The sequence below is a fragment of the Elgaria multicarinata genome, chromosome 3, assembly GCF_023053635.1.
Source record: "Elgaria multicarinata webbii isolate HBS135686 ecotype San Diego chromosome 3, rElgMul1.1.pri, whole genome shotgun sequence".
NCBI lineage: Eukaryota > Metazoa > Chordata > Lepidosauria > Squamata > Anguidae > Elgaria > Elgaria multicarinata.
In genome coordinates, this window is record NC_086173.1 from 149,459,228 (window position 1) to 149,482,511 (window position 23,284).

The window sequence follows — 23,284 nt, forward strand, 5'->3', positions numbered from 1 at the left end:
TAATTGTGTTTTTAACCTGTTGGATGTTTTTTGTGGTTTTAATTTTTGTGAACCGCTATTGGGCGGTATAAAAATGTAATAAATAAATAAATAAATAAATAAATAAACTCCCATAGCGCTTTTTCACGGGAGGAAATGCAGGCAGCCTGGGAGAAGGCAGAGTAATGGAGAGATGTGTAATAGGAAGGAAGGAACACACACACACACACACACACACACACACACACACACACACTCTGAAACCCCTCTGAAACCCCTCAAAATAAATTACAAAATGCCCTGAGAAGGGGGTGGTCTTGGAAAAATAGAAGCCTCTGTCATGGGGGAAGAAAACTTTCGGGAAATTGGAGGGCAGATTTTGGCACAGTGTTAACTTCAGCTCTTCCCTGGAGTTGAACACAATATTGTCCCCATTGCAGCTGCGCTGTGGAGGATGTAAAACGGGGGCTAGGCTGCCAACACAGTTGAGGCTGTTGCCACTTTTATCAACAGTGCAAAAATAAATAAAAGTCCCCTAGGAAAAAACAGGAAGAGAAGCAGCCCTTGCCAATGTGGAGGCTTCAGGTTAGTCCCTTGGGCAGAGGGCAGCAGCTTGCCAGGTTTCGGGGGGCAAGTTCCTATGGACTCCCAGTCAGTCTCGTGCCTGGCTTTCCCGGGCGCTTGCAGGCACCCTGGAAACAGCAAGAGCCGGCCGGGGCAGTACCAAGTTACCCTAAGTCAAATCAGGGCCAATTTGGAAGCTCTGAAGTGAATTGGTGAGGTGAATTGGTGTGCGCATGTGCACAGCCAGATCAAAGCTACCTGACTGGTATTCATTTAATAGATGAATCTTTCATCATCTCTGTGCCAAATGTGACAAGTAAATGGAGGAAAAGCTGTTTATTTTAAATAAATCCTGTGCAGTTTTCCTAACATTACTAGAGGTCAGAAGCAGACAGTGTTCAGGCTTGTAAGAGCTAATCTATCTTTTGAAGTGAAATATTCCTGGATGGGGGTGCCTCTGAGCTCAGGAATTTGTGATCAGAATGAGAACCAAGCTCACAAGTCCTTTCACACAAAACTCTACTCCTGGTTTCCTGCGTCCCCATCCCAGTGTAAGGGTTTTTTTAGTAGTTGCAATTGTTAAGACCATTGGGGGTCAGGAACTCTTGCTGTTCTACTGCAAATCATGCAGAGAGCAGTGAAGGGGCGGCCTTTACACTGTTCCTTTGCTCTTGTTGGTTGCGTTTTGCCAAAGGTGGTGTTTGATTGGTTCAGCTTGCTGCTACTCAAAGCTAAGAAATAAATAAAAATGGTGACAGTAGAGTCTGGTGGCTCTGATTTCAGTGGGAATATGATTCCATTATGGGTTTCAGTCGGAACCAGCCAGAACTCTAAGGGATTATCCAAGGTGTTGATGGAACCCTAGTTCTAAAATAGATCCAGCATCTTGGACAGCTCCTTTAGAGTTCTGGGTGAAACCCAGAGCAGATTCACTGCCCCACCAAATTCGGTGCCACCATCCTCCACTGAATGATCCATTGCAGAGCTGCAGTCTTCTACTGGCCGGCTGCTATGCCACTTCCTTTTATTTATTTTCTTATCCACTTTTCATTATAAAATAAACCCAAAGTCGGGTGCAAACAATAAAATACAGTAAGATACACTGCATTGGCGAGGAGGAGCCATCACCAGCTACTACTGCCTTTGGGCAGGTAACCATTTTGGGATCCTCCTGGACTGAAGAGCCCTGAACCTGTGCCTCATAGTCCAGTCCTTAGCTGCTCACACTGGGCCCATGAGGAAAAGAAGAAGACGAAAACATTAGCAGCACGATCCTATATATGTCTATTGTACGCCGCCCTGAGATCCTTGTGATATAGGGCAGAATATAAATGTTTTAATTAAATAATAATAATAATAATAATAATAATAATAATAATAATAATAATTCTATTTATTACCCTCCTCTCCCTCTGGATTGTGGCGGGGTACAACACAAATGCAAAACACCATAAAATCCATATAATTACTTAAAACATATAAAACTAATACATTATTAAAAAGCAGCACATTATTAAATAAAGTAAGCTGTGAAGGGCTCCTGTTGTGATGAAGAGGGAATTCCACCAGGTGCTGCATGCATACAAATGACACCTACTGAAATCCCCTTTTCAATACAACAGTTAAAGATGCAGGAAACCTGCCCTCGTTTCCATATGGTCATCCTAAACAGGGAGAGCTCACAACAAAATCAACGCTGCAGTTACCGTGAGGATGGCAGCTAAGCTCAGCAGGAACAGGGGATCCTGAGGGGGTGGCAGATGAGGTAATCATCCCTGCTAATGAAGTCCTGGCACTTCAACCCTGCAAGCCCCCATCCTACTACAACACTGCATAATGGTGCCATTCTATATCTATCCAGATGTGAGCCCCATTGAGTTAAACAGCACTTACTCCTGAGCAGGTGCATATAGGACTGCAGCCAAAAGGATCAGGGCTACAGACTTTGCAATCCACAAACACCAGCGTAAGTAATACAAGTCACAGCTATGGTGGGTTTGCAATAGCCCAACCCCAATCAACTCCACCCCCAAAATCCTCTTCTTACCCATTGAAAAGAAAGACACCATGAAGAACAGGGATGCCACAGCTCTTTGGGCCATCTTTTGCCTTCTAAAATACCAGTGCAGAGGCAACAGCAGGCAGAAATGACACCTCGGAGGGAGACAGGAGGAATGGCAGTGGATCTGTTTGAACAGCAGCTGGGGCGGAATGGTGCTCCCCCCTCCCTATATACTGTTGCTGTAGTCAGCAGTCAGGTGTCAACCTCTGGTGCCATCCAGCAGACAGTGGGTGGAGGTCAGGTTGTTGTTTCAAACACACCTGCATGAGCTGGAATTTAGGAAGGTTCAAGTCAGGGCAGGGAGAGCTCAGGGCTTGGGATCGGGGAGGGATTTTGAGGAGTCCTTGGAATCAGGAACCAGGGGCTTCCCCAAGGATATGGGGGAGCCCAGTTTGAAGATAAAGAAGAAGGGAAGGCGGAAAGAGAAAAAAAGAGAACTGTGCATATAGATTGAGGACAATTGTTCGTTCATCCGATGAGTGACTACTGCCCAGTTTATGTTTCTGGGCAGGGCTAATTCACCAGTTTCCACCCCTCTCGTTATTTTGGATTTTAAAGAACCATGACCTTGTCGTGACACCTTCCTGCACAAGTGAGTCATGTAGCATGGCAGCTGCCTCCCGGATCACAGAGGGGACCGACAGCCCCGAGACTCTGGCTGTTTGAACTGACTGGTGTTGCTGGGCCAATTGTAGCAACTGCAGGGAGAGTCCTGTAGCCCAAGATCTGCCAGGGTGTCCTGCCTCCCCACCCGTCCCACAAAAAGCACAGGATCATAGTGCACCCGGCTCTGGAAGCAGCGATCAGGAGTATGTTCTATCAGCAGATTACATGAGCTGCATCCTTCCCTGGAAACCTTGCCATGTTGTGTATGACTTAGTAACCTGAGACTTCTATAGTCCATGAGGAGTGCTATCTCTGCCTAGGAAAGGGCGCAGTTGGTGTGCCAATGGCAGCTGGTCATAGGTACTCCTTACCATGGAGTAGTTTAACTTGGTCATTACCAGGGCCGGCCCTTCCCTCAGGCAGATTGAGGCAGCTGCCTCAGGCAGCAGATGCTGAGGGATGGGGAGCAGACAGAGCTTTGTGTGCCGTGGGGCCTGCCCTCCATGCCCTAAGCTAGTCTGCTGCCCTCGGGAATGGTGGAGGATGCTGCCTCATTGCCAGTGTTGAAATAGGATTCAACTATCAGCCCAGTTGGCTTTTGTAGAGGGCACCATTTTGTCCGTTGCCTCTGGCAGCAAAATATCTTGGCCATTACAATTCTATGTATGTTTACTCAGAAGTAAGACCCACTGTGTTCAAGGAAGCATGCATAGGACTGCAGCCTGTGGCAAGATCAGGTGTCCTCAGGAAGGACTACTGCTGGCACCCCAGCTGAAGTTGGTAAAAGGTGCCTTGAGCCACAGATCCTACATGGAAATCCATATGCAAGGCTAAATGTAAGGGTTGTCAACCTGATCAAAACCTCCCTCAGCAATTTTACAACCAACCAACCAACCATTACCTCCATCTTGTTGGGATTAAGATTCAATTTATAGACTATCATCTAGCCCAGTGACGGCAACATGGTGCCCTCCAGATGTTTTGGAATACAGATCTCATCAGAAACATGTAGTTGAGTTGTAGTCCAAAACCTCTGGAGGGAACCAGGTTGTCTACTCTTGATTGAATCCATTACTGTGTTGAGGCACTTGTCCAGAACTTCTACTTCCACACCTGGAGCAGATGAAAGGAGAAATAGACCTGGTGTCATCAGCTTAATGCTGGTTCCTCAAAAAACTACCTCGTTCAATAGTTTCATGTTGATGTTTAATAACAAGGGGTTATACAAAATGCAAGACCTCAGCACCCTGTAGCATAAATGCCATGCGATAATGAGAAGTCTTTCATTGCAACCTTGTGGAATTCATCCACCAGGTATGAATGGGACAACTGGAGTGCAGTCCTCTCAGTTCCTGTCCCAAAATACATGGTTGAGGGTATTAAGGGTTGCTGAGAGTTCCAGAGAGCTTTGGCTGTGGGGCAGTATATAAATGAAATAAATAAATAAATAAATAAATAAATAAATAAATAAATAAATATAAACAAGCTGCATTCAGCTTGTCTTCCTCCTGGTGAAGATTGTCCACCAGGGTGGCCAGAAGCCAGATTGTCGAAATACATCTAGATAATTTGCCATCCAGGAATGTCTGGTTTTGGACAACCATCACAAATGGGAAGATTTTCAACTACCCAATAGTTAAAGACATCCTTTCAAGTCTAGGCATGGAAGGTGGCCTCCTTGACAACAGCCTCCTTCAAGGTGTCCAGTACCACCCTCTCTCATGCCATTAGGGTGACCATATGAAAAAGAGGACAGGGCTCCTGTATCTTTCACAGTTGCATAGGAAAGTGAATTTCAGCAGGTGTCATTTGTATATATGGAGAACCTGGTGAAATTCCCTCTCCATCACAACCGTTAAAGCAGCAGGAGACCTGCCCTGTTTTGGATCTGGTTGTGATGAAGAGGGGATTGGTGCTGCATGCATACAAACAACACCTGCTGAAATTCCCTTTTCAACACAATGGTTAAAGATACAGGAGCCCTGTCCTGTTTTCCATATGGTCACCCTACACCCCATGGTGTGTCAGCCTTTGGGGTTAAGTAATGCACAATGCAATGATGTCATGTCATGCTTAGTGTTATGAGGAGAAGGAGGAAAGAGACCCGGAATTGCAGCAGCTCCTTCTCTCTTGCAACATCTGGTTGTGCCCTTATGAACTTATAGTCATCTAAGGAGCTCCTGGTAAATCTTTTCTCCTCCTCACAAGTGATGTGATAGTTCAAAACTGAGTGAAGGTCCAAGGCTCTCCAGTGAGCTTTACAGCCGAGTGAGGATTTGAACTCAGGTCTCACTCCACACAGTCTGACATATATCGACCACTTCACCATAGCAGCTCTGTATGTGACCTTCCCCAAGCCAGAACTCGTGAGATGTAGTGAATGACAACTCCCATAATCCCCAGCAAGCAACGCCCCACCCACCCCATGCCTGCCCTCAGACCCAGTGGGGCACACTTGGCACACTTGCAAACCTGTGCCCGAGCGCTCTTGAGGCCCCTGCAAGTGCTCTGAAGCTGCCCGCCCCGGCTGCTGCCATCACACACTCCCCCCCCCACCCCGGTGTCAATGGCGGCCACCGTTAATACAGTGGGGAAAAGTGCACTGGTTCGGTAGCCGGGGCAGGTGGCTGCTGAGTGCTTGCCAGGCCAAGCTGAGCCTCAGAAGGGACACTCGTAGCCCAGCTAGGGAGGTGGGGGGAGGACAGTTGTGGCAAAGGCTGAGTGTCTGCCAAGGCGGACGTAGGCAATTTCGCCCACCCCTGTGTTTACTATGGCAGGTTTGATTAAGAACTTCATCCCGCATACCCGTTTCCCTCAAATTATCTCCATAGTGTAAAGCAGCAGCTGCTGCTGTTAGCTAAATCACACCCCGGGTGGCGGCGCTCCTAAGATCCTTTGCATACCAGGAAAAGGGTTTAAGAGGGGGGAAATGTAAAAAATCATAAAAAATCAACAGATGACCCAGTCTGGTTCAAAGTTGGTATATTGAAACTCCTCCTTAATATCTATTACTGTGCCGATTTTGATGTCTTTATCTTTAAAACTTACGCAGATGTAAGTATTTGTTTAATTTGAAGTTTAAAAATCGTCCTTCTTTATTATTATTATTATTATTATTATTATTATTATTTATTTATATAGCACCATCAATGTACATGGTGCTATACAGAGTAAAACAGTAAATCGCAAGACCCTGCCGCATAGGCTTACAATCTAAAAAAATCATAGTAAAGCAATGAGGAGGGGAAGAGAATGCAAACAAGCACTGGGTAGGGTAAACAGTAGGGGTGTGCACGGACCCCCCACTCCGCTTCACTTTAAGATCCGCCATTTTCGGATCGGCCCGCTCCGCCCCACCCCCACTCCGCCTGTGCCCACTCCGCTCCGCTCGGAGCTCCGGATCCGGATCGGAGCTCCAGTCCGACCCATAGGGGGGGTTACCGGGCCCTGCCGCCATCGCCGCCCATGCGGCGACGGCGGCAGAGCCCAGTAAGGAGGAGGAGGGCCTTACCTGCTTCCGTCCGTGGTCCGTCGCCGTCTTCAATTGAGCCCGTGGTTCCACCAGGAAGTCTGGGCCGCAAGTGTGGCCCAGACTTCCTGCTGGAACCACGGGCTCAATTGGAGACGCTGACGGACCGCGGACGGAGACAGGTAAGGGAGAGGAGGGCGGGGGGCGTTACCGGGGCCTGCTGCTGTCGCCGCATGGGCGACAGCGACAGCGGCAGGGCCCGGTAAACCCCACTTACCTTTCCGGCGGAGCTCCGGATCGAGGTGAAGGATCCGCCTTCACCTCGATCCTCTTCGCCACCCTTCGCCGGCCCCCCAATCCTCTTCGCCTCCGCCTTAAGGGCAGGCGAAGCCCCCCGCTCCGCTACTGCTTCTCCGGTCTGATTAGAAGCGGAGCACATCCCTAGTAAACAGGCACAGGGTAGGGTAGAACTAACAGTATAAAGTCCAAGCAACACCTTCTGCTCAAAGAAGGACAAGGAAGTATGTCAAAATTAGCCTCGGGATTGTGGGGGAGTAAGAAGAGTCGCTCTTTCCGCGATTCTATTTTCGGCGCTTCTTTTAGGGAAGCAGCCCAATCATAGCCGGACGCATCGGAGTATTTCACAATAAAAGCAGATTATAAAGCAGAAAACATCGGAGCCTTTTGCATGTAATTCGCAGTGAATGCACAGTATAACGCTGGTATGATGAAGCTCTTAGTGACAAAGGTGAGGCCTATAGATGTCCTGGGAAGACTGGCTTCCCTTGTGACCCCGTGTGTGTGTGTGTGTGTGTGTGTGTGTGTGTGTGTATGTGTGTGTGTGTGGTGGTTACCAGGGTATGGAGACGGGTAAGGAATCTCTGAGGGATCCCAGATGCATCACAGCCCCACTCGCTGTAATGTTGGCAAAGACATTTTCGAACAGCATTTGTGCAATATAACGTTGATCCTCTTTGGTTTCTAATCAAAGCTGATGAGAAGTAATTTGGAAAGCTACTAATGTGGAACCTTCGCAGAGGTAGTCAGAAAGAAAAAAGGAAGATGGAAAAACACACCGTTGTCTCATTCTGGCGAGTTTCTACATGCCTCTCCCTCTATTGAAACAATTTAGCAATGTGGAAGGACAAGATAATGGAGTATTTCCACGGCTCTCATAATCCATCCGGGACAGAACTGCTCTTCTTTGAACGGGGTACACATTCCGCAGTTACATGCTGTGGGTATTCATGGTCTACAGCAGTGATAAGCTGACTTAAATCTTGTGTGGTCTACATTTATTTATTTTTAGTCTCTATGATCCACTGATGTGCTTCAAATTTATAAAGTAGGGTGACCCTATGGAAAGGAGGACAGGGCTCCTGTATCTTTAACAGTTGCATAGAAAAGGGAATTTCAGCAGGTGTCATTTCTATGCATGCTGCACCTGGTGAAAGTCCCTCTTCATCACAACAGTTAAAGGTGCAGGGGCTCTTCCCTCTTTTTTATCTGGTGCTCCTGCAGAACACCAGTTTTGCATGCCAAATGTCCCAGGTCCAATTCTTGCCCCCACCTCTCTCTCTCTGAAAGAATCAGGTAGCCCTTAAGAATCACCACCAGTCAGTATAGACCAGCCTTCCCCAACCTGGTGCCCTCCAGATGTGTTGGATTACAACTCCTATAATCTTCCAGCCATGCTGAATGGAGATGATGGGAATTATAATCCAACACATCTGGAGGGCCCCAAGTGGAGGAAGGCTACAGTTCTGGGCTAGATGTAGTCTGAGCTGGTCCAAGATGAATTCTTAGGTCCCAGATGAATTCTGAGCAGCTCTTCTGGAAGCTTTTATTCTGAAAGAGGTCCATTGCATTTCCGTTGGAAGAATCAGCGAATAGTGGCAGCAAACTCATTTTGCACCACTGCAACGTTCCCAGCGGAATTTTCAAGAATATGTTTTTATTTACAATGGCAAACTGATGAACGCATCACATTTAAATCTAGTTGAAGACAGACAATGGGAATTCAAATGGAGGAATCCACCACTATTAACCTGCAGTTTTGGAGGTCATCACATGAGTATCTCAGCCTGATTCTTTTCGTCACCATTATATAATCCAAGGCCAAGTTGTCTCAACTGCTCTCGCTGACGCAACTGTAGGAATCTCTCTCATGGCCCTGCCTTTCCTTAGAATGCCTTTTGTTCTCGGTTGGGGAGTATGGCCTATCCCTTTGTAAAGAATGGAGAGTTTTTACAATAGCTTAAGCGATGACTCGCTGGGCTTCTCCTCCCAACTGCTGACAAGTCCTCATGGGAATGAAAGCATTTGGGGCCATGCCTTGACTGAGAATGAGAAATGTCCTCAATGTAAACTCGGCTAATCCACTTCGAGAACAGAACTGCAGGCAAGTTGAGGCCGAGCAGCATCGGAGAACCAAAAGATAAGAACATGGTTAGAGTAGCAAAGCTACTTTGGCACAGTCCTCACAACATTCAATCTATATGTCTCTTTTCTCTCTTGAACCATTTCCTGAGCGGAGCCCAATGTTAGTCTGCTGCAGTAAAATTAGCAAGAATCCAGTGGTGCTTTAAAGATGAACACATTTATTATGGCACAAGCTTTTGTAGCATGAGACCTAATAAATGTGTTAATCCTTGTAATAAATGTGCAACACAACCCTAATGTTTCCGCCCTTGATGATCGTAAGCCTCCGTAATTGGAGGTGTACAATCATCCAATGCGGAGCAGAAGGCACGCCGGAGAGGATCTTCATCTCCCCATCCTCTTGCTTGGAATTTTTGGTAGGTAACCTTTTTTTTTCCTGTTTAGCTGGGGCATTTTGGAGGGGAAGGGAAGGAATAAGAAGGGTCCTCGGGATAGCTTGTATCCTGGCTTCTCTGGACTCCTCCCCTCCCCACCTACTGAAATGCTCCCTTTCTCCCCTCTCAAAGGTTGGGTTCATGACCTTGGAGAGGCAGCCAGCATAGTTCTTTCCATACCAGCTGTGAGGGGAATGTGTGTGTGTGTGTGTGTGTGTGTGTGTGTGTGTGTGTGTGTCCAAGTGCAGATCCCCCCCCCCCAGGTCAGAGTGCTGTCTCCGACCTCAGATCCAGGATTCAGATGTATTCTACGGCCCTGCAAAAGCTGTCTAGGGGCTATAGGATTGCTGCCTAAGGTGCCCCAGACTGCTTACTTGCTTTTCCTCCTCAGAGCCCTGAAATAGAAACCTGGTTCTGCAAATTCACTACAAAAGTCAGCTGTGCACAGCCCTGATTGTCTGATGCCTGTGCTGTCGTCAAGACACCTTCCACCCTTTTCTGGATGATAAATTACCGGTACACGGGGCACTTCTAAAAATAAAAAAAGGTGAACCACATGCCTGACACAAAAGGGAGGGGTGAGACTGACAGCTCAGCTAGCATTCCATGTGCTGGTATGCACATTGTCATTTCAGCTGGTACATCAGAAAAACATAAGAAGAGTCCTGTAGGATCAGACCAAGCACTTCTCTAGTCCAGCACTCTGTCTCCCCCAGTGGCCAATCAGATACTCCCGAGAAGACCACAAGCAAGACATGAGAGCGAGAGCTCTCTCTTGCTGTTTTCCCCTGGCAACTGGAATCCAGTGGCATACTAAGGCTGTTCCTGTGACATAGCCATCATATATAGCTATGGACAATTGTACATAGCACAAAGCCCTATAGTGTGTCAGACCCTTGGTCTACCTAGCTCAATGTTGCCTCAACATGCCTGGCTCTCTGGGGTTCCAGACAGGAGACTTTCCCTGTCGTAACTGGGGACTGAACATGGAAACTTTCGTATGTAAAGCGTGTGCTCTATCACGGAGTGACAGGCTTTCCTTTTAATGCGCCCTGTCAATGCTCAACGGCATTACTGTGTAACTGTGTACTGAGTGAAACTGCTCCAGTAAAGCCAGATGTACTGGCGATTTCCCATAGATCTTTTTCTTGGGATTACGCAGGGAAGTGATACCAGGCACCTGGGGAATTAGCTCAAATGGTAGAGCGCTTGCTTAGCATGCGAGAGGTAGCAGGATCGATACCTGCATTCTCCAGCCGAACTTCTCTTCTCTTCTTTTTCTTGGGCTAACTGCAAAGCCTGTTTGGTTAACTTTCTGCAGACCAACTTGGATATTCCCCTGTCTGGGGATAAATAGGGGAAGTGGTGCAAGACAAGTGGGGAATAAGCTCAAAGGGTAGAGCTCTCATTTAGCATGTCGTGCACATTCTCCGGCAACGTTTGATGCTCACATTCTCCGGAGACAATTCTACTCGCTTCCTTTTGCTGTGCGTTCAACAATGCCTCCTTGGGTCACTTTCTGTAGGACATCTTAATCCTGCCTTCTTCTCAGAATATTGTGTTGGCACTGCTACCAGGCACCTGGGGAATTAGCTCAAATGGTAGAGCGCTCGCTTAGCATGCGAGAGGTAGCGGGATCGATGCCCGCATTCTCCAGCCAAGGTTTCTGCTCTGTTCTTTTTTCCATAAGTTCAGCAACAACTTTTTCTCAGGTCACTTTCTGCATGGCATCTGAGAAAATTGTGGGGTAGTGCTGAAAGGCAGGTGGGGAATTAGCTCAAGTGGTAGAGCGCTCGCTTTGCATGCGAGAGGTAGCTGGATCGATGCCCGCATTCTCCAGTTAAACTTCTATTTTCTTTCAACAACAATGTTTTCTCAGGTCACTGTCCGCATGGCATCTTGGGCCTGCCTTCTTCTCAGAATATTGTAGTTCAGTGCTACCAGGAAGATGGGGAATTAGCTCAAGTGGTGGAGTGCTCGCTTTGCAAGCGAGAGGTAGCGGGATCGATGCCTGTAGTAGGATTGATGCCTGCATTCTCCAGCAAACGCTGCCCTTTTGCATACATACAGCAAAGCCTCATCATGTCACTTTCTATGTGGCATCTCAGGTCTGTGGCCTTTGATTTGTGGATTGAAACCTGCCCCCTCCCCATTTCTCCATGGGGGTTTTGGGGTTTGTTTGTTTGTTGCTCCTTTGCTAGTGTTTGAGCCAGACAAAAGGGAACAAAGCAGATCGCCAGTTTAGGGGTTGAACTTCAGAGAGCCAGTTTAGGGGTTGAACTTAATTGCCCTTAATTGCCCTGTGGGCTGTCTAAATGTGTTCAAAGCCCCACAGTGGCTATGAATATGCACTGCATTGGTTATATGATTATATTGGTTATACAACTTGGGACCAGGATACCTGAGAGAGCGCCTTCTCCCTTACCAGCCTGCCCGGTCACTGAGGTCATCCGAGGGCCTGCTCCTGGCGGTTCCACCTAGATCCATCCTCCGATTGGAATCCACCAGGGGAAGAGCCTTCAGCATGGTGGCCCCCCCTCCTGTGGAATTCCCTGCCTCTGGAGGTCAGGCAGGCGCCGACCTTGTACTCCTTTCGGCGCCTCCTGTTAACATCTTTATTCCAAGAAGCCTTTCTTTAACATGCAGCCTTGGATTTCTGATTTTTGCTTCTTTTAAAATTTTGTTTTAACTGTTTTATTCTGTTTTTATTTTCATTTTACCTTGTACACTGCTCCGAAATTTTTCAATGGGGAGCGGTATATAAATATTCTAAATAAATAAATAATAAAGAAATAATATGATGCAGCTAGAGATTTGTAGCCACGGCAGGGCTTTTCCATGAAGCTGTGTGGTTAAGAAGTTAGGGTGTCCACCCAGGGATTTTTTCCTTCCTTTCTTTGTTACATTTATATCTGCCTTTCCTCAAAGGAACCCAAGTGACTGGCCCAAAGTCACCCAGTGAGCTTCATGGCCAAATGGGGATTAGAACTTGGGTCTCCTGAATCCCGGCAACACTCTAACCACTCTAACACCACACTGGTTCTCTTGAACATTTAGGCTTTCGAGGCCAAGCACCTTTAATATTGTCTGACAGGCTTGTGGACTTTAGCCAACCAGGAAAGAAAACCAAACAAACAATCCGCCCAGAGAGCCCTGGCTATGGGAGCGGTATATAAGTGTAATAAATAAATAAATATAAATAAAAAATACACTAGGGTGACCATATGAAAAGGAGGACAGGGCTCCTGTATCTTTAACAGTTGTATGAAAGGGAATTTCAGCAGGTGTCATTTGTATATATGGGGAACCTGGTGAAATCTCCTCTTTATCACAATAGTTAAAGCTGCAGGTGCCCTGCCCTCTTTTAAATCTGGTCACTCTAGTATAGCTCCTGCAGCTTTAACTGTGCTGATGAAGAGGGAGTTTCACCAGGTTCTCCATATATACAAATGACACCTGCTGAAATTCTCTTTTCTGTGCAACTGTTAAAGATACAGGAGCCCTGTCCTCCTTTTCTTATGGTCACCCTACCATACACATCAGAGAAAATGCTAAGAAAGAAACCTTAATCCTTGTTGGATAATTTTGACAGCCCAAAAGCTGGATCCTCTGGCCAGGGTAATTTGGCAGAGGTAAAGGGAGGAGAGAGGAGAGGAGATTTCAGTTACAAAGCAATGGAGGAGTGTAGTAGTAGTCCTACCTAAGAGACAGGGAAGGCTAAATAACTAGTGGCATTTAGCAAGGAATTCCCCATCCATCCATCCATATATCACAATCTATCTAAAAAAAAATTCTAGTCTGCCTTTAAAGGTGGAACTACTTCATCTGACATCTGGTGGCGACAAGGGAGATGTGCAAGCCATTTATTTAATTTAGGGAAAGGACAGGAAGGAAGGTATTCTCCACAATGAGGTCTGGTAACTTATTTATAACTTCTTCTGGGATTTATCACATCCACCTGATTCCACTCGGGGTGCTTTGAAGCTGGACCGCCTCTTTATGGAACAAAATGCAAAGTGAGGTTTGCCCCCTCCCCTCCCATGAGGCCTTGTGGGTTTGTAGGTGCCCACCACATGGCTACATGGCTGGTGACCAGGAAAGTCAGGCACAAGGCCAACCAAGACTCCATTGGACTCACCCTCCCTCCTCCTCCCAAACCAGGAGCCACCGCCCGCACTGCCTGCAGGACATACTTTTGCCATCTGTCCTCCTCCATTAGATTTGAAAGTAAGATGCGGGTTCTGTAATTTTCATAGATTTATGGCTGTAAAGTATGGAAATGGCCGTTTACAGCGGTTGTAGTTTGCAGCCATAGATTTAGAATCATCTTATTTTTGAAATCTTGGTTCTAATGGAGGAGGACAGATGGCAAAGGTAAGTCCTGCAGGTGGCACTGTTAGCAGATCCAGGTTTGCGGGGGTGAGCAGGGGAAGGGAGGGGTAGGGAATGAGTGAGGGGAGTCCAATGGAGTCATGGTTGGCCTTGTGCCAGCTTTCCTGCATAGGCAGGTGGGTGGGGGGAACAGCCCACCAGCATCCCGAATTGGACCGAGGCACCCTGAGGCACTTTGGACTCAACCAGTTTCTCCTCAGAGTGCCTTAGGCTCACCCGATACTACCTCGTATTTGGGCAGAGGCGGACCGAATTGGCCTACCTTGGCCCAAGGCAATGCACAGCTCTAGTTTCCACACCACTAAGTAATCTACCTATAGATATTTGCTTACTTATTTATGCAAGTAAAGAAGAGAAATGACACTGCGTGTACTGGGATGCACGTTTATTCTTTTTTGACCTTTCTCAATGGATTAAGTTGCCTGAAGAAGACATTTGAAAATAAGGTATGGTCAGAGAGGATAGTTGCGCAACCCTCCAGGTCTTCTGACAAGATGAATGAAGTAGAGAGTCATAGAAGAGAGTAAAGTGCAGACTTCTTGAGGATCTTCTGCTCATTCACATGCTGAAGGGTGGTCTGATACACGCAGCAGGAGGGAAAGGTGCAAGTTTCCCATTACATCTGTCAGTTCTGCTTTTTATATTGTATTTTGTATTTGTGTTTTTAACTTGTTGGTTGTTTTATGATGGTTTTAATTTTTGTGAACCGCCCAGAGAGCTTCGGCTATTGGGCGGTATGAAAATGTAATAAATAAATAAATAAATAAATAAATAAATAAATAAATATTGTAACGTGTACCTCCCCTGCGGTCTTTCTAGTGGCGTTACATTCTTGTGAACTGCTCAGATGGTTGACACATCCATAGTCCAGTCGAATGAAGTGTCCATTTGCTAAGGGAAGGACAGCAGTGTGAGTATTGGATGCTCTTCCTTCTTCTTTTTCCCTGGAAGAGAGAGTGATCTCGCAGAAATGCAGAGAGGCTTTGGGACAGTAGATGAAGCAAGAGCTGTGTAAGCACCTAGAGTAGGGTGACCATATGAAGAGGAGGACAGGGCTCCTGTATCTTTAACAGTTGCATAGAAAAGAGAATTTCAGCAGGTGTCATTTGTAGGCATGTCACACCTGGTGAAATTTCCTCTTCATCACAACAGTTAAAGCCGCAGGAGCTATACTGCAGCTATACTGTGACCAGATTTAAAAGAGGGCAGGGCACCTGCAGCTTTAACTGTTGTGATGAAGAGGGAAATTCACCAGGTTCTCCATATATACAAATGACACTTGCTGAAATTCCATTTTCAATACAACTGTTAAAGATACAAGAGCTCTGTCCTCCTTTTCATATGGTCACCCTATAGGACCTAGAGATTCACATCAAGGACTTGGGTAGCCAAACTCAGAGGCCAGAGTGGCTCCCAAGCCTCGTGGATGTTTAACCAAAAGCCTGAGTTCCATGGGACGTGGTCCCAAGCCAGCAGACTTAGGATGGCAGCCACACTGTCTCTGCTCCGTTGGGTAGAGGGAACCCTTGGACTACACTGCTGTGAGGGAGCACCAAAGTGGATCTCTGTCTGAAAGAACAAGGTGCTTGTTGTGTTTTCAAACAGTGCACAGCCGGGGTCACTTAATAAATGCTAGTTATTATGCCTGCTAACTTCTGGAGGTCCAACCTTGGTAGTATGACCATATGAAAAGGAGGACAGGGCTCCTGTATCTTTAAAAGTTGCATAGCAAAGGGGATTTCAGCAGATGTCATTTGTATATATGGAGAACCTGGTGAAATTCCCTCTTCATCACAACAGTTAAAGCTGCATGCGCCCTGACCTCTTTTAAATCTGGTCACTCTAGTATAGCTCCTGCAGCTTTAACTGTTGTGATGAAGAGGGAATTTTATCAGGTGCTGCATGCATACAAATGACACCTGCTGAAATTCCCTTTTCTATACAACTGTTAAAGATACGGGAGCCCTGTTCTCCTTTTCATAGGTCACCCTAAACCTTGGAAACCCCCTCCCAGTGGCTCAGAAACCTCCAATGCCATTTCTGATCTAACGTCAGAAAGGGGGAACAGGAGGCCGACAAGATCAACTATCGCACTATCCGCAGATGTGTTCCAGCCCTGGAGCTGAGGTAGGTTAATTCCTTTGCATTAAAAACGCTGCTCCTCCCTCAGTGTAGGGCTTTGGGTGAGGCAGTTCATCCTCTTGGGAACTTCCGTTCCCATCCAGTAGGATTACTTCGTTAATTGTAGTTTGCACTATGTATCTTTGTAACACTGCAGTTTGAGATCCAGAATTGCTGTATGACTGTATGGAAAGGAGGACAGCTCCTTTATCTTTGTTGTATTGAAAAAGGAATTTCAGCAGGTGTCATTTGTATGCATGCAGCACCTGGTGAAATTCCCTCTTCAGCACAACAGGTAAAAGCTGCAGGAGCCTTGCCCTCTTGACCAGAGACAAAGGAGGACAGGACTCCTGCAGCTTTAACTGTTGTGAGAAAGAGGGAATTTCACCAGGTGCTGCTTGCCTACAGTGACACCTGCTGGAATTCCCTTTACTTTACAACTGTTAAAGATACAGGATCCCTGCCCTCCTTTCCATATGGTCACCCTAATGAAATGCCGATCTGGAAGGAGACAACAGCAGCAAGGGAAGACTACCACGAATCTCTCAGTCAGTCTGGATTATGGATCAAGGCCACTGAAACCTTACTTTGTGTGTGCCTGCCTGGCACTTACCTGCATCATAGACTGCTCTGGTGAAACAGCTCCCAGATGTTGCTGTACATGTGAGTCCCAGATGGAGACAGCGTGAAGATTCTATTGCTACACAAAAATCGCACAGAATCCCTTGGGCTAGGGGAGAGAGAGAGAGAAAAGCAGAATGGATAGAATGTGCACACTGCGATAAACATGCCACTTCCTTTTTTTTTTTTTTAAGAACTTCAAGTGTGAGATTTCACAATCAAATTTGCATTTTTTCCTATGACATTTTGCAGTTTGAATTTTTAATCATTTGATTATTTCCATTTTGTCTGGAAGCATTTTAAAATTTTATTTCAACATTTTGATACTGCCTTTTGCTAACACACACACACACACACACACACACACCCACCAGGGGTGGGTAATATTTCTGCCCCAACAACCAGATTTCTAACTGGGAAGTCTCCCAAGAGCTCCACAGAAGAGCCTATGGATTCTGGATGGCTTGTTAAGAACAGGTTTGCATGGCTGCCCACCATGGCTTGAATTATATACACAATGGTGGATGGCATGCACGCTGTTGGCTACTGATCATGTGGACCAGCCTCTGCCTTATCTTTCCTCCAAAGCTCATTGTCCCCCAAGTACAATAGACCATGCCTGTTTCATTTCGCCTGGAACTCCTAGCCTCTGGAGGTCAGGCAGTCACCAACTTTGCATTCCTTCAGGCACCTCCTGAACCGCCAAGAGAGCTTTGGCTATTGGGCGGTATAGAAATGCAATAAATAAATAAATAAATAAAACACCGTCGTTCCAGGAAACCTTCCCTTATTGACCAGCCACAGTTTTATTTGCATTTTTTTTCTTTTCAAAATGTATTTTTAATGTGTTTTTATTCAGTTTTTATTCTTTTGTTGTATTTGTTCACTGCTCTGAAATTCTGAACGGGGAGCGGAATATAAATATTGTAAATGAAATGAAATGAAATTTATTATTCGGGCTGCACACAACCCTCCCCACCCAATTCATCCCGGAGACCATTTCGGAGCCTCCAAAACAGCCCCAATTCAACTCGGGGTGCTTCTTGGCTTTGCTGCCTTGCTTTGGTATCAAAGTTGAAGCAAGGTTCGCCCCCCTTCCTGAAGTGGCTCAGCCTTTGGGGGTTCCTAGGCATGGTGGGCAGCCAGGTAAACTGGCCTCAAGGCTGACTGGGAGTCCATTGGACTCCCTCCTTGTTTCCCTCCTCCCTGCCCCCCATACCTGGTACTGCTGGTGGTGCCACCAGGGCTTACCTTTGTCATGCACCCTCTTCCCTTAGATTTAAAGGTAAGATGCGGTCTCTCTCTTTTTCATAGACCTATGGCCACAAACTATGGTAGCTGTCAAGGCCCATATCCGTAGTTTGCAACCATAGCTCTATGAAAAAGAGTGAGTCCCCGTCTTACCTTTAAATCTGGCAGTTGTTTCAGGGGGTGATCGAGGAGGTAGGTTGGTAACACAGTGGTTAAGGGTGCAGTACCATGCATGTTTAGACAAAAAAGTCCTAAAATTCCCAGCATGCCCCAGCTATACTATTGCTAAAGTTAGGAGCTATACTAGAGTGACCAGATACAAAAGAAGGCAGGGCTCCTGCAACTTTAACTGTTGTGATGAAGAGGGAATTTCACCAGGTGCTGCATGCATACAAATGACACCTGCTGAAAGTCCCTTTTCTATGTAACGGTTAAAGATACAGGAGCCCTGTCCTCCTTTGCATATGGTCACCCTAGTAGTACTATTGGGGCCATAGCTAGACCTAAGGTTTATCCCTGGATCATCCAGGGGTCAAAGCTGTTCATCTAGGTGACACACACGGGATCCAGTGCTCAGGCAGGGGCGAACCCTGGATGATCCTAGGATAAACCTTAGGTCTAGCTGTGGCCTGAAATAAGTGTTGAGCATTACTGGGCATGCACACCTACGTTGTTCGGTTTGCAGGCAGAGTCATAGTTAAGCGCTGATGAGATGAACTAATTACAGGACACGGAATAGGAGATCACAGACTTGAGGTGCCCTTGCTAAGAGGCAAAGGAAAATCAAACCTTTCCTTTCATTATTTCTTTTAAAATAATATTGATTGGCGCGTTACGAATCACCATTTAAAGTTTATTTACTTCTTAGTATTCCACATCTAGGACACAGAATACTGTTTTTTTAAAGAGGGATTAAAAAAAAAGAGAGAAGTGGAATCATGTCCTCTATTAAACTTATTTATTTCTATCTTAGGCCTTGTTCTGCGAGATCCAGAGAAGGGTGCAGAGCTCACATCAAAAGTGACATGATGAGGCAATGCTGTAGATATGCCAAAAAGTGAGAGAGGAGTACTTTGCTGGAGAATGCAGGCATCAATCCAGCTACCTCTCGCATGCAAAGCGAGCACTCTACCACTTGAGCTAATTCCCCATCTTCCTCATAGCATTGAACTACAATATTCTGAGAAGTAGGCAGGTCCAAGATGCCAGGCGGACAGTGACCTGAGAAAACATTGTTGCTGAAAGAAAATAGAAGTTTAAGTGGAGAATGCAGGCATCGATCCAGCTACCTCTCGCATGCAAAGCGAGCGCTCTTCCACTTGAGCTAATTCCCCACCTGCTTTCCAGCACTACACCACAATTTTCTCAGAAGGAGGCAAAGGCAAGATGTCATGCAGAAAATAACCTGAGCAGGGTGACCATATGAAAAGGAGGACAGGGCTCCTGTATCTTTAACAGTTGTATTGAAAAGGAAATTTCAGCAGGTGTCATTTGTATATATGGGGAACCTGATGAAATTTCCTCTTCATCACAACAGTTAAAGCTGCAGGAGCTATACTAGAGTGACCAGATTTAAAAGAGGGCAGGGAACCTGCAGCTTTTACTTTTGTGAAGAAGAGGAAATTTCACCAGGTTCCCCATATATACAAATGACACCTGCTGAAATTTCCTTTTCAATACAATTGTTAAAGATACAGGAGCCCTGTCCTTCTTTTCACATGGTCAGCCTACATATGGCACAGTGCTACAAGCTGCTCTACCCTGTATATCTGTTGACCTCCTACACTCTTACCAATGGTGGAGAAAAGCAGAGCAGAAAAGCCGAAGAGAAGGATCTTACTCATTCTTTGTCGATTTTTGTGGTCATTGAGGACAGTGAGTCTGAAAGGGATTGCAGAAAACCTCAGACCTTTGGAATTGTTCCGGTACCTCTAGACAAATGTGTGCTTCCAATGATATTCTTACTAAGATCTCAGGAATAGCCAATGGGGATGAAGGATGTAAGTGTGGAAATACCTTCTTGTGGAAAGACATGTGCGAATGTGTTGCTTCTAAGTTACAGTAGTATGCCAGGATGTGGTAATCTTCTGGGAACAGGGTGATGGTTATGATAATTGCTGCTTTTCTTATCAACAGAATGAAAAACCAATTACAGCCTAATGCTCCTTTCTAGTAATACGATTCTAATATTGCATAATAGCATGGAAGTTGGGAATCCTGCCATCACAAAGTGATTGGAACAGCACATATATTTCTGAATGTTCCCTTCCCATGTATACATCGTTGTTATACCAGTCATTTTATTTTTAGTCCCATTCAGAATTACCCACAGAAGTAAAGGGGTTGGGGGGGAATCCCAGGCTAAAAATCCTTCCCAGTAATGAGATGCTTGTATCGCAGAATAACATGTTACACAGGTAGAATTTGTAGACACCAAAGATGCTTCCAGATGAAAATTTTATTCTGCCATCACTTGGAATGTATGGATTGTGTAAAACCTATTCTGTTTGTGTTTTACTGATTGTCAGACACCTTTCATTCCATCGTCTGTTCATCAACAGAATCAGATTTTTGTTCGTTTCCGAATTTGTGCGAATTGTTATTTTCCGATTTTTTTTTGCAAATTTGCAAAAATGTGCATATCCTTCCAAATAGGCAAATCTGTCCAAAATGTGCATTTTCACATTTTGGCCTATGTGGGAAATGCAAATTTTGGCTGATGTTTTTAAAATCCACATTTAAAAACTTTTGTATACTTTTCTAGTACTAAATTTGCACAGCATTTGGGAAAGTTAGAAAATGGCCCACAAGTCTGCAGACTCCACCTGACTGGGGGAAAATGGCCCATTGCAGAATCCACGCCTTCGATTCATAAAAATCCAAATTCATTTGATTCTGCTGCAAATGTGTGTGTGTGTGTGTGTGTGTGTGAGAGAGAGAGAGAGAGAGAATGAGAGAGAGAATCCAGTAGGAGCAGGGCCTCAGGTCTTCTTCACCTTTCTGTCTCCCTCTTTCTCCTGCAAACCATTCTCTCTGGCCTCGTTCAGACAACACGCTAAACCTTGCTGCTTAAGCAGCATGGTTTATTGTGTTGTCAGAACCAGACCAGTATCTCTATTTCTATCTCAAAATCTATCTTTGGCCAGCTGTACACCAAGCAGAATATAACATTATGAAAGCAGTTTGAAAACAGTGTATGGAATGTGACATGGGCCCCAACAGTTGTCAGCACACTTTAATACTGCTATAAAGCAGTAGTGTAGATCCTGCTTTTATCTCTTTATCTCTACCTTTATATGTCATATCTTTATCTTTATCTCTATCTCATCTCATCTCTCTATCTGTCTGTATCCCCTTCTCTTTATATTAATCCATCTCCATAGAGGGTGACCATATGGAAAGGAGGACTTTTGTATCTGTATTATTATTATTATTATTATTATTATTATTATTATTATTTATTTATTTATATAGCACCATCAATGTACATGGTGCTGTACAGATTACACAGTAAATAGCAAGACCCTGCCGCATAGGCTTACAATCTAATAAAGTTGTAGTAAACAATAAGGAGGGAAAGAGAATGCAAACAGGCACAGGGAAGTGTAAACAGGCACTGGGTAGGGTGAAGCTAAACAGTATAGAGTCAGAACAAACTCAATATTTAAAAGCTATAGGGAACAGAAAAGTTTTTAGCTGAGTTTTAAAAGCTGTGATTGAGTTTGTAGTTCTCAAGTGTTCTGGAAGAGCATCTGGTCAAGAGGGCAGGGCTCCTGCAACTTTAACTGTTGTGATAAAGAGGGCATTTCACCAGGTACTGCATGCATACAAATGACACCTGCTGAAATTCCCTTTTCTATGCAACTGTTAAAGATGCAGGAGCCCTGTCCTCCTTTCCATATGGTCACCCAACATATATAGAAATAATCAAATAATATCTTACCTACAGTCAAAGTATTTCTTTATAAATCAATAAATACAGCCATTCTAAGTGGTTTAAAAAACAAAACAAACATCAGATACCTCCCCTAAAACAAAACAGCAATCCTATCTACACTTACCTGTGAGTAAGCATATTTGAACACAGTAGGATTTACTTCCGGGTAAACATGTATAATATTGTGCTGCAAAGTGTGACACATTCCTGAAATGCAGCCAAAACCCCAAACACTTCTGTACTGAGAATAAATCCACTATCCCAGCCTGCTCTCCCACTCTTACTTGGAAAAGGTAAACTGATGAGACTTGGGTTTTCCTCAGAAGAATAGCATTGACGGGCATTTTGATGGAGTCTGTTCTGTTCTGACTTGAACAATATATGCAGACTTGACGTTATGCACAGAAATCTTTAAAGAATCAACAATCCTATTCTAAGCAGGTAGGCGTATTCCATCTTATTCTGGTAAGTGTTTTGAACAAACAGCTGGCGTTAATGATTGGAATTGGGATGGGAGAACAAGTGAGATTTGCAATCGTTGAGACTCTCTGAACACCATCTTGACGCTTGGGGCACCTCGTTTGCAACGTTTGATTGCACCCCCTCCCATTACATTTGAATGGGAAAAGTGCACATTTTCACTGGGAAAAGCATACGTTTTTTAAAAAAAGGTTACTTTTACAAGATACATCCACACCAGGCATGCAACCCGACAGAACTGAAATGGATTGGACTGAATGCATATTTTGCCAAGAAGACAGTTTCGATGATCTTCAGTGTCCTGCTAATTCCAAAGGAAAAGATAAAGAAATATTGTTGTTAATGATGATGCTGTTGATCAAATGGTGTAGGCATCTTCCCACAGTTGCATGGGTTTGTTTGGTATGGAACCACACACACCTAAAGTGAGAAACATCCCACTAGGTTAAGAGACTTGAGCTGAGTAGGGAACAGGTTGACCAGGCCTTGCAAAGCCCTTTCACAAAGCTTCTGTATTCATAGCCCTTGTCAGCAGTGTTGCTGAAGGTTGGAATACTGGGGAATTAGCGCCTTCTCAGAATATTGTGGTGCAATGCTACCAGGAAGATGGGGAATTAGCTCAAATGGTAGAGTGCTCGCTTAGCATGCGAGAGGTAGCAGGATCGATGCCTGCATTCTCCAGCTAAACCTATATTTTCTTCCTTTTGCTATAAGTTGAATAATAACATTTTCTCAGATTTAGGGTGACCATATGAAAAGGAGGACAGGGCTCCTGTATCTTTAACAGTTGTATTGAAAAGGCAATTTCAGCAGGTGTCATTGGTATACATGGGGAACCTGGTGAAATTCCCTCTTCATCACACCAGTTAAAGCTGCAGGTGCCCTGCCCTCTTTTAAATCTGGTCACTCTAGTATAGCTCCTGCACCTTTAACTGGTGGGATGAAGAGGAAATTTCACCAGGTTCTTCATATATACAAATGACAGC

General features: G+C 45.2%; 1 long non-coding RNA gene and 2 other non-coding genes across 3 annotated transcripts; 2 read left to right on the top strand and 1 right to left on the bottom strand.

Moving 5' to 3' along the window:
• The first annotated feature begins 10,678 nt into the window (after positions 1-10,678).
• Positions 10,679-10,751, top strand: TRNAA-AGC (transfer RNA alanine (anticodon AGC)). Its single transcript has one exon. It is a non-coding gene; the product is annotated as a tRNA-Ala (tRNA).
• Positions 10,752-11,079: 328 nt separating this feature from the next.
• Positions 11,080-11,152, top strand: TRNAA-AGC (transfer RNA alanine (anticodon AGC)). The gene has a single exon. It is a non-coding gene; the product is annotated as a tRNA-Ala (tRNA).
• Positions 11,153-14,677: 3,525 nt separating this feature from the next.
• Positions 14,678-19,798, bottom strand: LOC134396906 (uncharacterized). Its single transcript, XR_010025302.1, has 3 exons — positions 19,674-19,798; positions 16,623-16,739; positions 14,678-14,779 (listed from the first exon to the last, which is right to left on the bottom strand). It is a non-coding gene; the product is annotated as an uncharacterized LOC134396906 (long non-coding RNA).
• Positions 19,799-23,284: the final 3,486 nt, after the last annotated feature.